The sequence below is a fragment of the Vulpes lagopus genome, chromosome X, assembly GCF_018345385.1.
Source record: "Vulpes lagopus strain Blue_001 chromosome X, ASM1834538v1, whole genome shotgun sequence".
NCBI classification, from domain to species: domain Eukaryota; kingdom Metazoa; phylum Chordata; class Mammalia; order Carnivora; family Canidae; genus Vulpes; species Vulpes lagopus.
Window position 1 is genome coordinate 48,609,353 of NC_054848.1, and position 16,740 is coordinate 48,626,092.

A 16,740-nucleotide genomic window follows, 5' to 3' on the forward strand; every position below is an offset into this window, starting at 1 on the left:
ATTTTCTTCAGATCTTTGTTTTCATTTTCTGGTCTTTGGCCTCATCAGAATCATCTAGGGTGGAATTTACTTAGGTTATGGTTGATATTCTTGATCAGCCCGTTCATACAGCCACTCTCCACCGAACAAAATGACTAGAAGGAAGAACTCACCACAAAGAAAGAATCAGAGACAGTATTCTCTGCCACAGTTACAGAATTTGGATTATAATTCGATGTCAGAAAGCTATTCAGAAGCACAATTATAAAGGTACTGGTGGCTCTGGAAAAAAAGCATAAAGGAATCAAGAGACTTCATGACTATAGAATTTAGATATAATCAGGCCGAAATTAAAAAATAATTAAATGAGGTGCAATCCAGACTGGAGGTACTAACAATGAGGGTTAATGAGGTGGAAGAAAGAATGAGTGCCATAGAATACAAGTTGATGGCAAGGAAGGAAGCTGAGGAAAAAAGAGAAAAACAATTAAAAGACCATGAGGAAAGGTTAATGGAACTAACTAATTGCCTCAGAAGGAAGAATTTATGTGTAATTGGGGTTGCAGAAATCGCCAAGATGGACAGAGGGCCGGAAAGCATATTTGAACAAATCATAGCTGAGGATTTCCCTTATTTGGGGAGGGAAACAGGCATTCAGATCCAGGAGATACAGAGGTCCCTGCCCCAATATAAATAAAAACCATTGAACACCTCAACATATAATAGTGAAACTCACAAATTCCAAAGATAAAGAGAAAATCATTAAAGCATCAAGAGACAAGACATTCCTAATTTATATGGGCAGATATTAGACTAAGAGCAGACCTCTCCAGAGATAAGGCAGGTCAGAAAGAGCTGGCAGGATATATTCAAGGTACTAAATTAGAAGAACATGCAGCCAAGAATACTAAATGCAGAAAGGCTCTCATTCACAATAGAAGGAGAGATAAAGAGCTTCCAAGATAGTCAGAAACTGAGGAATATGTGACCACCAAACCACCTCTAAAAGAAACATTAAAGGGGACCCAGTAAAAGAAAGAGGAAACCCAAAGAAATAATCCACAAAAACAGGGACTGAATAGGTATTATGATGACACTGAATTAATATCTTTCAATGGTTACTCTGAACATGAATGAGCGAAATGATCCCGTCAAAAGATACAGCATATTGGACTGGATAAAAAAGCAAGACCCATCTATTTGTTCTACAAGAGACTATTTTTAGACCTAAGAACACCTCCAGTCTGAAAATGAAAGGGTGGAGATCAATTTACCATTCAAATGGTCCTCAAAAGAAAGCTGGGGTAGCAATCCTATCAGATACATTAAAGTTTATCCCAAACATTAGTAAGAGATGAAGAGAGACACTGTATCATACTTAAAGGGTATATCCAACAAGAAGACCTAACAATTATGAATATTTATGCCCCAAATGTGGAAGCTGCCAAGTATATCAATCAATTAATGACCAAAGTAAACACAAACTTAGATAAGAATACACTAATAGTAGGAGACTTCAACACAGCACTTTGTGCAAATGACAGATATTCTAAGGACAACATCAACAAAGAAACAAGGGCATTAAATGATACACTGGACAGATGGATTTCACAGGCATATACAGAACTTTGCATCTGAATGCAACTAAATACACATTCTGCTCAAGTGCACATGGAACTTTCTCCAGAATAGACCACATACTGGGTCACAAATCAGGTCTCAAATGATACAAAAAGATATTGATTGTCCCACCCTGCTTATTTTCAGGCCATAGTGCTTTGGAACCAGAACTCAATCACAAGAAGAAATTTGGAAGAAATTCAAACACGTGGAGGTAAAAGAGCATCCTACTAAAAGATGAGTGTATCAACCAGGAAATTAGAGAGGAATAAAAAATATGCCTGGAAACTAATGAAAATGAAGATACAACCATTCAAGGTCTTTGGGAAACAGCAAAAGTTGTCCTAAGAGAGAAATACACTGCAATATAAGAATCCCTCAAAAAATTGGAAAACACTCAAATACACAAGCTAACCTTGCAACTAAAGGAACTGGAGAAAGAACAGCAAATAAAACCTACACCAGGCAAAGGAAGAGAGATTAATAAACATTTGAGCGGAACTCAATGAAACAGAGACAAGAAGAACTGTAGAACAGATTAACAAAACCAGGAATTGGTTCTTTGAAAGAATTAATAAGATAGACAAACCATTAGCCAGCCTTACTATAAAGACTCATGAATGAAATCATGAATGAAAGAGGAGAGATCACCACCAATACCATGGAAATACAAACAATTTTAAAAACATTATGAGCAGCTATTCACCAAAAAATGTGGCAATCTAGAAGAAATGGATGCATTTCTGGAAAGCTACAAGTTACCAAACTGGAACAAGAAAAATAGAAAACCTGAACAGGCCAATAATCAGGGAGGAAATTGAAGCAGTCATCAAAAACCTCCCAAGACACAAAAGTCCAAGGTCGGATAGCTTCCCAGGGAAATTCTATTAAACATTTAAAGAAGAAATAATATGAAACATAAGACCAAAAAAAAAAAAAAAGAAGAAGAAGAAATAATGCCTATTCTACTAAAGCTGTTCTGAAGGGTAGAAAGGGACAGAATACTTCCAAACTCGTTTTATGAGGACAGCATTACCTTAATTCCAAAACCAGACAAAGACCCCACCTAAAAGGAGAATTATAGACCAATATCCCTGATGAACACAGATGCAAAAATTGTCAACAAGATACTACCTAATAAGGATCCAAAAGTACATTAAGAAGATTATTCACCATGACCAAATTGGATTTTTCCTACGATACAAGGGTGATTCAACACTCGGTAAACAATCAACATGATAGAGCTTATCAACAAGAGAAAAAACAAGAACCATATGATACTCTCAATAGATGCAGAGAAAGCATTTGACAAAAGAAAGCAACCATTTCTGATCAAAACTCTTCAGAGTATAGGGATAGAGGGAACATTTCTAAGCATTGTAAAAGCCACCTGTGAAAAGCCCACAGCAAATATCATTCTCAATGGGTAGCACAGAGAGCCTAAGTGTCCCCTAAAATCAGTAACAAGACAGGGATGTCCACTCTCACCACTGCTATTCAACATAGTACTAGAAGTCCCAGCCTCAGAAATCAGACAACAAAATGAAATGAAAGTCATTCAAATTGGCAAAGAAGTCAAACTCTCCCTGTTCACAGATGACATGATCATGAACATAAAAAAACAAAAAGACTCCACCCCAAGATTGCTAGAACTCATACAGCAATGCCGCAGGATGGAAAGTCAATGCTCAGAAATCAGTGGCATTTCTATACACTAACAATGAGACTAAAGAAAGAGAAATTAAGGAGTCAATCCCATTTACAATTGCACCCAAAAGCATAAGATGCCTAGGAGGAAACCAAACCACAGAGGCAAATGATCTATACCCTAAAAGCTACAGAACACTTCTGAAAGTAATTGAGGAAGTCTCAAAGAGATGGACAAATATTCCATGCTCATGGATTGGAAGAATTAATATTGTGAAAATGTCTATGCTACCCAGGGAATTTTACAGATTCAATGCAATCACTATAAAAATACTATGGACTTTCTTCAGAATTGTAACACATAATCCTAAGATTTTTGTGGAACCAAAAAAAAAAAAAAAAGATTTTTGTGGAACCAGAAAACACCCCGAATACCCAGGGAGTATTGAAAAAGAAAACCAAAGCCAGGTGCATCACAATGCCATATTTCAAGTTGTACTACAAAGCTGTGATCATCAAGACTGTGTGGTATTGGCACAAAAACAGACATATAGATCAATGGAACAGAATAGAGAGTCCAGAAATGGGCCCTCATCTCTATGATTCAGTAATATTCAACAAAGCAGGAAAGAATATCCACTGGAGTTGGAGGGAGGCGGGGCAAGATGGCTGAAAAGTAGGGTCCCCAAGTCACCTGTCCCCACTAACTTACCTAGGTACATTTTAAATCATCCTGAAAACCTATTAATTCGGCCTGAGATTTAAAGAGAGAACAGCTGGAACACTCGAGGGAGAAGAGTTTTCGCTTCTATCAAGGTAGGAAGATGGGGGAAAAAAAGAAATAAAAAAGCATCCAAGGGGGAGGAGGCCTCATGACGAGCCGGGCAAAAGCCAGGCAGCAAGTGCCCCCAGGACAGGAAAACCCAGTCCCAGAGACACAGAAACTTTACCAATCTTCCTGAATGCTCAAAGGTGCTCAAAGGGTACTCGGGCAGGATCCCAGGTGATGCCATCAGGCTCCCAGGGGCACTAACAGAGGAAATGCACCCCAAAGGGAGAGCATGCCACACACCACTGGCCGAGCTCCCTAAACGGCTGGAGCGCATGCCCCGGGGGACCCTCAGAGCAGCTCAGGCTGCGGCTCAGGCGGCGGCTCTGTGCAGAGGGAATGAGTTGCCCCAGGAGCGAGATTCCAGTGGTGCAGGCCCCGGAGTCCAGGGCGCCACGGCACACAGCCCAAGATCCGGCACTCCCCCCGGGACAGGCAGAGGCCAGGAAGACACAGGGCAGCAAAGTTGCTCCTGCCCCCAGGCAAAACAGAGCTGTGCAGATCGGTGCCCCCCGACCCTGGAGCATCCAAGCCCCTATGGAATGGGAGACTGCATCAGTTACTGCTGGAGCTGACTCTAGAGCTGGAGAACTGGCCACTGCCACTGTCGTTGGTCCCCCTGGTATCACCTTGTACCTGGGACTGTGCACAGCCACCAGGGAGCAGGGGCATCGCAGGATAAACAGCTCCCACTGAGCCATGCACCTGGCAGGGACAGGGCAGCTCCACCAGGTGCACACACGAGAATCAGCACAGCAGGACCCTCCCCCAGAACACCAGCTGGAAGGACAGTGGAAGAGCAAGTTAAGTTCTTGACCAAAGAGCGCTGGAAAGTTCCAGGAGAAATTAGGGATTGATAGTATATAGAATCAGAGGATACCCCTCGTTGTTTTTTGTCTTTTGTTTGTTCACCGCCCCCTTTTTCTCTTTTTCTCCTTTTTCCAGTACAACTTGTTTTTAGCCACTCTGCACTAAGCAAAATGACTAGAAGGAAGAACTCACCACAAAGAAAGAATCAGAAACAGTCCTCTCTCCCACAGATACAGAATTTGGATTACACTTCAATGTCAGAAAGCCAATTCAGAAGCACAATTATAAAGCTACTGGTGGCTCTAGAAAAAAACATAAAGGATTCAAGAGACTTCATGATTGCAGAATTTAGATCTAATCAGGCCAAAATTAAAAATCAATTAAATGAGATGCAATCCAAACAGGATGTCCTATGATAAGGGATAACGAGGTAGAAGAATGAGTGAGTGACATAGAAGACAAGTTGATGGCAAGGAAAGAAGCTGAGGAAAAAAGAAAGAAACAAATAAAAGATCATGAGGAAAGGTTAAGGGAAATAAATGACAGTCTCAGAAGGAAAAATCTATGTGTAATTGGGGTTGCAGAAATCGCCAAGATGGACAGAGGGCCGGAAAGCATATTTGAACAAATCATAGCTGAGGATTTCCCTTATTTGGGGAGGGAAACAGGCATTCAGATCCAGGAGATACAGAGGTCCCTGCCCCAATATAAATAAAAACCATTGAACACCTCAACATATAATAGTGAAACTCACAAATTCCAAAGATAAAGAGAAAATCATTAAAGCATCAAGAGACAAGACATTCCTAATTTATATGGGCAGATATTAGACTAAGAGCAGACCTCTCCAGAGATAAGGCAGGTCAGAAAGAGCTGGCAGGATATATTCAAGGTACTAAATTAGAAGAACATGCAGCCAAGAATACTAAATGCAGAAAGGCTCTCATTCACAATAGAAGGAGAGATAAAGAGCTTCCAAGATAGTCAGAAACTGAGGAATATGTGACCACCAAACCACCTCTAAAAGAAACATTAAAGGGGACCCAGTAAAAGAAAGAGGAAACCCAAAGAAATAATCCACAAAAACAGGGACTGAATAGGTATTATGATGACACTGAATTAATATCTTTCAATGGTTACTCTGAACATGAATGAGCGAAATGATCCCGTCAAAAGATACAGCATATTGGACTGGATAAAAAAGCAAGACCCATCTATTTGTTCTACAAGAGACTATTTTTAGACCTAAGAACACCTCCAGTCTGAAAATGAAAGGGTGGAGATCAATTTACCATTCAAATGGTCCTCAAAAGAAAGCTGGGGTAGCAATCCTATCAGATACATTAAAGTTTATCCCAAACATTAGTAAGAGATGAAGAGAGACACTGTATCATACTTAAAGGGTATATCCAACAAGAAGACCTAACAATTATGAATATTTATGCCCCAAATGTGGAAGCTGCCAAGTATATCAATCAATTAATGACCAAAGTAAACACAAACTTAGATAAGAATACACTAATAGTAGGAGACTTCAACACAGCACTTTGTGCAAATGACAGATATTCTAAGGACAACATCAACAAAGAAACAAGGGCATTAAATGATACACTGGACAGATGGATTTCACAGGCATATACAGAACTTTGCATCTGAATGCAACTAAATACACATTCTGCTCAAGTGCACATGGAACTTTCTCCAGAATAGACCACATACTGGGTCACAAATCAGGTCTCAAATGATACAAAAAGATATTGATTGTCCCACCCTGCTTATTTTCAGGCCATAGTGCTTTGGAACCAGAACTCAATCACAAGAAGAAATTTGGAAGAAATTCAAACACGTGGAGGTAAAAGAGCATCCTACTAAAAGATGAGTGTATCAACCAGGAAATTAGAGAGGAATAAAAAATATGCCTGGAAACTAATGAAAATGAAGATACAACCATTCAAGGTCTTTGGGAAACAGCAAAAGTTGTCCTAAGAGAGAAATACACTGCAATATAAGAATCCCTCAAAAAATTGGAAAACACTCAAATACACAAGCTAACCTTGCAACTAAAGGAACTGGAGAAAGAACAGCAAATAAAACCTACACCAGGCAAAGGAAGAGAGATTAATAAACATTTGAGCGGAACTCAATGAAACAGAGACAAGAAGAACTGTAGAACAGATTAACAAAACCAGGAATTGGTTCTTTGAAAGAATTAATAAGATAGACAAACCATTAGCCAGCCTTACTATAAAGACTCATGAATGAAATCATGAATGAAAGAGGAGAGATCACCACCAATACCATGGAAATACAAACAATTTTAAAAACATTATGAGCAGCTATTCACCAAAAAATGTGGCAATCTAGAAGAAATGGATGCATTTCTGGAAAGCTACAAGTTACCAAACTGGAACAAGAAAAATAGAAAACCTGAACAGGCCAATAATCAGGGAGGAAATTGAAGCAGTCATCAAAAACCTCCCAAGACACAAAAGTCCAAGGTCGGATAGCTTCCCAGGGAAATTCTATTAAACATTTAAAGAAGAAATAATATGAAACATAAGACCAAAAAAAAAAAAAAGAAGAAGAAGAAATAATGCCTATTCTACTAAAGCTGTTCTGAAGGGTAGAAAGGGACAGAATACTTCCAAACTCGTTTTATGAGGACAGCATTACCTTAATTCCAAAACCAGACAAAGACCCCACCTAAAAGGAGAATTATAGACCAATATCCCTGATGAACACAGATGCAAAAATTGTCAACAAGATACTACCTAATAAGGATCCAAAAGTACATTAAGAAGATTATTCACCATGACCAAATTGGATTTTTCCTACGATACAAGGGTGATTCAACACTCGGTAAACAATCAACATGATAGAGCTTATCAACAAGAGAAAAAACAAGAACCATATGATACTCTCAATAGATGCAGAGAAAGCATTTGACAAAAGAAAGCAACCATTTCTGATCAAAACTCTTCAGAGTATAGGGATAGAGGGAACATTTCTAAGCATTGTAAAAGCCACCTGTGAAAAGCCCACAGCAAATATCATTCTCAATGGGTAGCACAGAGAGCCTAAGTGTCCCCTAAAATCAGTAACAAGACAGGGATGTCCACTCTCACCACTGCTATTCAACATAGTACTAGAAGTCCCAGCCTCAGAAATCAGACAACAAAATGAAATGAAAGTCATTCAAATTGGCAAAGAAGTCAAACTCTCCCTGTTCACAGATGACATGATCATGAACATAAAAAAACAAAAAGACTCCACCCCAAGATTGCTAGAACTCATACAGCAATGCCGCAGGATGGAAAGTCAATGCTCAGAAATCAGTGGCATTTCTATACACTAACAATGAGACTAAAGAAAGAGAAATTAAGGAGTCAATCCCATTTACAATTGCACCCAAAAGCATAAGATGCCTAGGAGGAAACCAAACCACAGAGGCAAATGATCTATACCCTAAAAGCTACAGAACACTTCTGAAAGTAATTGAGGAAGTCTCAAAGAGATGGACAAATATTCCATGCTCATGGATTGGAAGAATTAATATTGTGAAAATGTCTATGCTACCCAGGGAATTTTACAGATTCAATGCAATCACTATAAAAATACTATGGACTTTCTTCAGAATTGTAACACATAATCCTAAGATTTTTGTGGAACCAAAAAAAAAAAAAAAGATTTTTGTGGAACCAGAAAACACCCCGAATACCCAGGGAGTATTGAAAAAGAAAACCAAAGCCAGGTGCATCACAATGCCATATTTCAAGTTGTACTACAAAGCTGTGATCATCAAGACTGTGTGGTATTGGCACAAAAACAGACATATAGATCAATGGAACAGAATAGAGAGTCCAGAAATGGGCCCTCATCTCTATGATTCAGTAATATTCAACAAAGCAGGAAAGAATATCCACTGGAGTTGGAGGGAGGCGGGGCAAGATGGCTGAAAAGTAGGGTCCCCAAGTCACCTGTCCCCACTAACTTACCTAGGTACATTTTAAATCATCCTGAAAACCTATTAATTCGGCCTGAGATTTAAAGAGAGAACAGCTGGAACACTCGAGGGAGAAGAGTTTTCGCTTCTATCAAGGTAGGAAGATGGGGGAAAAAAAGAAATAAAAAAGCATCCAAGGGGGAGGAGGCCTCATGACGAGCCGGGCAAAAGCCAGGCAGCAAGTGCCCCCAGGACAGGAAAACCCAGTCCCAGAGACACAGAAACTTTACCAATCTTCCTGAATGCTCAAAGGTGCTCAAAGGGTACTCGGGCAGGATCCCAGGTGATGCCATCAGGCTCCCAGGGGCACTAACAGAGGAAATGCACCCCAAAGGGAGAGCATGCCACACACCACTGGCCGAGCTCCCTAAACGGCTGGAGCGCATGCCCCGGGGGACCCTCAGAGCAGCTCAGGCTGCGGCTCAGGCGGCGGCTCTGTGCAGAGGGAATGAGTTGCCCCAGGAGCGAGATTCCAGTGGTGCAGGCCCCGGAGTCCAGGGCGCCACGGCACACAGCCCAAGATCCGGCACTCCCCCCGGGACAGGCAGAGGCCAGGAAGACACAGGGCAGCAAAGTTGCTCCTGCCCCCAGGCAAAACAGAGCTGTGCAGATCGGTGCCCCCCGACCCTGGAGCATCCAAGCCCCTATGGAATGGGAGACTGCATCAGTTACTGCTGGAGCTGACTCTAGAGCTGGAGAACTGGCCACTGCCACTGTCGTTGGTCCCCCTGGTATCACCTTGTACCTGGGACTGTGCACAGCCACCAGGGAGCAGGGGCATCGCAGGATAAACAGCTCCCACTGAGCCATGCACCTGGCAGGGACAGGGCAGCTCCACCAGGTGCACACACGAGAATCAGCACAGCAGGACCCTCCCCCAGAACACCAGCTGGAAGGACAGTGGAAGAGCAAGTTAAGTTCTTGACCAAAGAGCGCTGGAAAGTTCCAGGAGAAATTAGGGATTGATAGTATATAGAATCAGAGGATACCCCTCGTTGTTTTTTGTCTTTTGTTTGTTCACCGCCCCCTTTTTCTCTTTTTCTCCTTTTTCCAGTACAACTTGTTTTTAGCCACTCTGCACTAAGCAAAATGACTAGAAGGAAGAACTCACCACAAAGAAAGAATCAGAAACAGTCCTCTCTCCCACAGATACAGAATTTGGATTACACTTCAATGTCAGAAAGCCAATTCAGAAGCACAATTATAAAGCTACTGGTGGCTCTAGAAAAAAACATAAAGGATTCAAGAGACTTCATGATTGCAGAATTTAGATCTAATCAGGCCAAAATTAAAAATCAATTAAATGAGATGCAATCCAAACAGGATGTCCTATGATAAGGGATAACGAGGTAGAAGAATGAGTGAGTGACATAGAAGACAAGTTGATGGCAAGGAAAGAAGCTGAGGAAAAAAGAAAGAAACAAATAAAAGATCATGAGGAAAGGTTAAGGGAAATAAATGACAGTCTCAGAAGGAAAAATCTACATTTAATTGGGGTTCCAGAGGACACCAAAAGGGACAAGGACCAGAAAGTGTACTAGAACAAATCATAGCTGAGAACGTCCCTAACATGGGAAGGGAAACAGGCATTCAAATCAGGAGATAGAGAGATCCCCCCACCTAAAATCAATAAACACCATTCAACATCCCGACATTTAATAGTGAAACTTGCAAATTCCAAAGATAAAGAGACGATTCTTAAAGCAGCAAGAGACAAGAGATCACTAACATTTATGGGGAGAAGTAGTAGATTAACAGCAGACCACGTCACAGACACCAGGCAGGCCAGAAATGGCTGGCAGGATATATTCAGGGTCCTAAATGAGAAGAACCTGCAGCCAAGAATACTTTATCCAGCAAAATCTCATTCAGAATAGAAGGAGAGATAAAGAGCTTCCAAGATAGGCAGAAACTGAATCTGGGACCACCAAACCAGCTCTGCAAGAAATATTAAGGGGGACCCTGTAAAAGAAAGAGGAATTTCAAGGAAACAATCCACAAAAACAGGGACTGAATAGGTATCATGATGGCACTAAATTAATTACTTTCAATAGTAACTCTGAACATGAATGGGCTTAATGAACCCATCAAAAGACGCAGGGTTTTAAACTGGATAAAAAAGCAAGACCCACCTATTTGCTGCTACAAGAGACTCATTTTAGAGCTAAGGATACCTACAGCCTGATAATGAATGGTTTGAGGAACACTTACCATTCAAATGGTCCTCAAAAGACACCGGGGTTAGCCATCCTCATATCAGATACATTAAAGTTTATCCCAAAGACAGTAGTAAGAGAAGAAGAGGGACACTATATCATACTTAAAGGATCTAGCCAACAAGAGGACCTAACAATCATGAATATTTATGGCCCTAATGTGAGAGCTGCCAAGTATATCAATCAATTAATAACCAAAGTAAAGACATACTTAGATAATACACTAATAGTGGGAGACTTTAACATGAACATTTCTGCAAATGACAGATCTTCTAAGCACAACATGTCCAAAGAAAAAGATTTAAATGATACAGTGGACCAGATGGATTTCACAGATATTTACAGAACCTTACATCCAAATGCAACTGAATACACATTCTTCTCAAGTGCGCATGGAGCTTTCTCCAAAAAGACCAAATACTGGGTCACAAATCATGTCTCAACTGATACCAAAACATTGGGATTGTCCCTTGCATATTTTCAGACCACAATGTTGTGAAACTAGAACTAAACCACAAGACTAAGTTTGGAAGTATTTCAAACACATGGAGGTTAAAGACCATCCTGCTAAAAGATGAAAAGGTCAACCAGGAAATTAGAGAAGAATTAAAAAGATTCCTGGAAAACAATGAGAATGAAGATACAACCATTCAAAATCTTTGGGATGCAGCAAAAGCAGTCCTCAGTGGGAAATACATTGCAATACAAGCATCCATACAAAAACTGGAAAAAACTCAAATACAAAAGCTAACCTTGCACCTAAAGGAGCTGGAGAAGGAACAGCAACTAAACCTTCCACCAGCAGAAGAATACAGTTAAGAAAGATTCCAGCAGAACTCAATGTAATAGAGACCAGAAGAGCTGTGGAACAAATCAAGAAAACCAAGAGATGGTTCCTTGAAAGAATTAATAAGATAGATAAACCATTAGCCATCCTTATCAAAGAGAAGAGAGAAAAGACTCATAATAATAAAATCATGAATAAGAAAGGAGAGATCACCACCAATACCAAGGAAATACAAACAATTTAAAAAACTTATTATGAACAGCTGTATGCCAATAAATTAGGTAATCTAGAAGAAATGGACGCATTCTGGAAAACCAGAAACTACCAAAACTGAAAGGAAGAGATAGAAAACCTGAACAGGATGATAACCAGGGAGGAAATTGAAGCAGGCATCCAAAACCTCCCAAGACACAAAGTCCAGGGCCAGATGGTTTCCCTGGGGAATTCTATCAAATGTTAAAAGAAGAAACCATACCTATTCTACTAAAGCTGTTTGGAAAGATAGAAAGAGATGGAGTACTCCCAAACTCGTTCTATGAGGCCAGCATCACCTTAATTCCAAAAGCAGACAAAGACCCCACCAAAATGGAAAATTATAGACCAATATCCCTGTTGAACACAGATGCAAAAATTCTCAACAAGATACTAGCCAATAGGATCCAATAGTACATTAAGAAGATTATTCACCATGACCAAGTAGGATTTATCCCCAGAATGCAAGGCTGGTTCAACACTCGTAAAGCCATCAACGTGATAGATCATATCAACAAGAGAAAAAACAAGAACCATATGATCCTCTTAATAGATGCAGAGAAAGCATTTGACAAAATGCAGCATCCATTCCTGATCAAAACTCTTCAGAGTGCAGGGATAGAGGGAACATTCCTCAGCACCTTAAAAGCCATGTACAAAAAGCCCGCAGCAAATATTATTCTCAATGGGGAAACACTGGGAGCCTTTCCCCTAGGATCAGGAACAAGACAGGGATGTCCACTCTCACCACTGCTATTCAACATAGTTTTAGAAGTCCTAGCCCCTGAATTAGGCAACAAAAAGAAATAGAAACTGGGAATTCAATTGCCAATTCAAATTGGGAAAGAAGAAATCAAACTCTCCCTCTTCGCGGATGACAGAATACTGTTCAGAGACAACCCAAAAGACTTCACCCCAAGATTGTTAGAACTCATACAGCAATTTGGCAGTGTGGCAGGATACAAAATCAATGCCCAGAAATCAGTGGCATTTCTATACACTCACAATGATACTGAAGAGAGAGAAATGAAGGCGTCCATCCCATTTACAATCACACTCAAAAGCATAAGATACCGAGGAATAAACCAAACCAAAGAGTAAGACATCTGTACCCTAAAATCTACAGAAAACTTCTTAAAGAAATTGAGAAGTCACAAAGAGAAGGAAAAACATTCCATGCTCATGGATTGGAAGAATTAATATTGTGAAAATGTCTATGCTACCCAGGGCAATTTACACATTGAATGCAATCCCTATCAAGACACCATGGACTTTCTTCAGAGAGTTGGAAAAAATCATCTTGAGATTTGTGTGGAATCAGAAAAGGCCCTGAATAGCTAGGGGAATATTAAAAAAAGAAAACCATAGCTGGGGGTACCATAGTGCCAGATTTCAGGTTGTACTAGAAAGCTGTGGTCATCAAGACAGTGTGGTACTGGCACAAAAACAGACACATAGATCACGGAACAGAATAGAGAATCCAGAAGTGAACCCTCAACTTTATGGCCAACTAATATTCCACAAAGGAGGAAAGACTATGCACTGGAAAAAAAGACAGTCTCTTCAGTCAATGGTGCTGGGAAGATTGGACATCCACATGCAGAAGAATGAAACTAGACCATTCTATTACACCTTACACAAAGATAAACTCAAAATGGGCGAAAGATCTGAATGTGAGACAAGATTCCATCAAAATCTTCTAGGAGAATACAGGCAACAGCCTTTTTGAACTTGGCCACAGCAACTTCTAAGATACATCCATAAAGGTAAGGGAAACAAAAGCAAAAATGAATTATTGAGACTTTGTCAAGATAAAAAGCTGTTGCATAGCAAAAGAAAGAGTCAACAAGACTCAAAGACAACCTACAGAATGTGAGAAGATATTTGCAAATGACATATCAGATAAAGGGCTAGTATATAAGATCTATAAAGAACTTATTAAACTCATCAGCAAAGAAACAAACAATCCAATCATGAAATTGGCAAAGGACATGAACAGAGATTTCACAGAGGAAGATATAGACATGGCCAACAAGCACATGAGAAAATGCTCGCATCATTTGCGATTAGGGAAACACAAATCGAAAGATGAATGGATAAAGAAGATGTGGTTTATGTATACAATTGCACTGCAGGGGATTTACCCCAAAGATACAGATGCAGTGAAACGCTGCAACACCTGCCCTCCAATGTTTATAGCAGCAATTGTCCACAATAGCCAAACTGTGGAAGGAGCCTCGGTGTCCATTGAAAGATGAATGGATAAAGAAGATGTGGTATATGTATACAATGGAATATTACTCAGCCATTAGAAACAACAAATTCCCACCATTTGCTTCGAGGTGGATGGAACTGGAGGGTGTTATGCTGAGTGAAATAAGTCAATTGGAAAAGGAAAAACATTATATGGTCTCATTCATTTGGGGAATATAAAAATTTATGAAAGGGAATAAAGGGAAAGGAGAGAAAATGAGTGAAAATATCATGAGGGTGACAAAACATGAAAGACACCTAACTCTGGGAAACGAACAAGGGGTAGTGGAAAGGGAGGTGGGCAGGTGGTTGTGGTGACTGTGTGATGGGTCTGGGGATGGCACTTGGCGGGTTGAGCACTAGGTATTAGGCTATATGTTGGCAAGTTGAACTCCAATAAAAAAGATTTTTTAAAAAGGTAAAAAAAATAGAAAAAAATTACATCCATTGGAAAAAGGACAGTCTCTTCAATAAATGGTGCTGGGAAATTTGGACAGCCATGTGCAGACGAATGAAACTAGCCATTCTCTTATATCATACAGAAAGATAAACTCAAAGTGGATGGAAGCTCTAAATGTGAGACCAGAATCTATCAAAATCCTAGAGGAGAACTCAGGCTACAGCCTTTTTAACGGCCACAGCAACTTCTTTTAAAATACATCTATGAAGGCTATTGAAACAAAAGCAAAAATGATCTATTGGGACTTAAGATAAAAAGCTTTTGTACAGCAAAAGAAACAGTCAACAAAACCAAAAGACAACCTACAGAATGTGAGAAGATATTTGCAAATGACATATCAGATAAAGGGCTAGTTTCCAATATCTATAAAGAACTTATGAAACTCAACACCCAAGAAACAAAACAATCCAATCCTGAAAGGGCAAAAGACAAGAACTTTAATTTCACCAAAGAAGACATACACATGGCCAACAAGCTCATGAGAAAATGCTCCATGTCACTTGTTATCAGGGAAATACAAATCAAAAGCACAATGAGATAGTACCTCACACAGGTGAGAACAATTAACAAGACAGGAAACAAATGTTGGTCAAGATTTGGAGAAGGGGGAACTCTCTTGCACTCTTGGTGGGAATGCAGACTGGTGCAAGCACTCTGGAAAACTATGTGGACATTCCTCAAAAAGTTAAAAATAGAGCTATCCTATGACCCAGCAATTGCAGTACTGGGTATTTACCCCAAAGATACAGATGTATTGAAAAACCAGGACACCTGCAATGTTCATAGCAGCAATGTTCACAGTAGCCAAACTGAGGAAGGATCCACTATGTGCTTAGACGGATGAATGAATAAGGGAGATGTGTGTTTGTGTGTGTGTGTGTGTGTGTATATATACATACATATACGTTATATATATATATTTATATATATATATATATATATATATATATATATATATATTGTGATATTAGTCATTAGAAAGGACGAATACCCACCATTTTCTTTGACGTGGATGGAACTGGAAGGTATTATGTAGAGTGAAGTAAGTCAATCTGAGAAAGACAATCATCATATGGTTTCACTCATATGAGGAAAAGAAGAAATAATAAAAAGGATTATAGGGGAAAGGAGGGAGAATGAGAAGGAAAAATTAGAGAGGGTGACAGAACATGAGAGACTCCTAACTCTGGGAAACGAACAAAGGGTAGTGGAAGGGGAGGTGGGGAGTGGGATGGTTCAACTTGGTAATGGGCACTGAGGAGGATATTTGATGGGATGAGCAATGGGTGTTATAGTATATGTTGGCAAATTAAACTTCAATAAAAATATTAAAAATGGAAACTCAATTAGGCAAGTGGAACTTCCATCAGTGAACATAGCAGCACTGTCAACAGTCAACATAAGGTGCTCTGTAATAAAACTGATGGCAGTTAAGTGGGTAAATGCTCTTAGCTTGTAAGTCATAGAGCCATTCTTCATGGTAATAAAGAATATGGATGATCATGTGGACCATATGGGACTTTCAGAAATAAATCTTCAGCTGATGAGACATGCTTTATTTTAGGTACCTTAGGAGAGAATTAGCTGCATCCTAAAGCGTACAACCCCCAGAATTTGTCTCCCCATCCTCCATTCTAGGACCATCAGAAGGTAGTTTAGGGAATACTCAGAGCAGAGGCAGTAATTGAAATTCACCTTTGGAAGCTGATGAGGCTCAGAACTGGCAAGATGGAGCAGGGACTGGCAAGAACTGAGTGTTCTGAGTTTGATGAAAAAAGACTGCAGACTACATGGAAAAGAGAAAAAGTGTGAGTAGTAGAGAAAGTGGTTAGCTTATGAGAGAGTCAAGAAATGGAGAGTAAATTTTATTGAAGGAGATGTTTT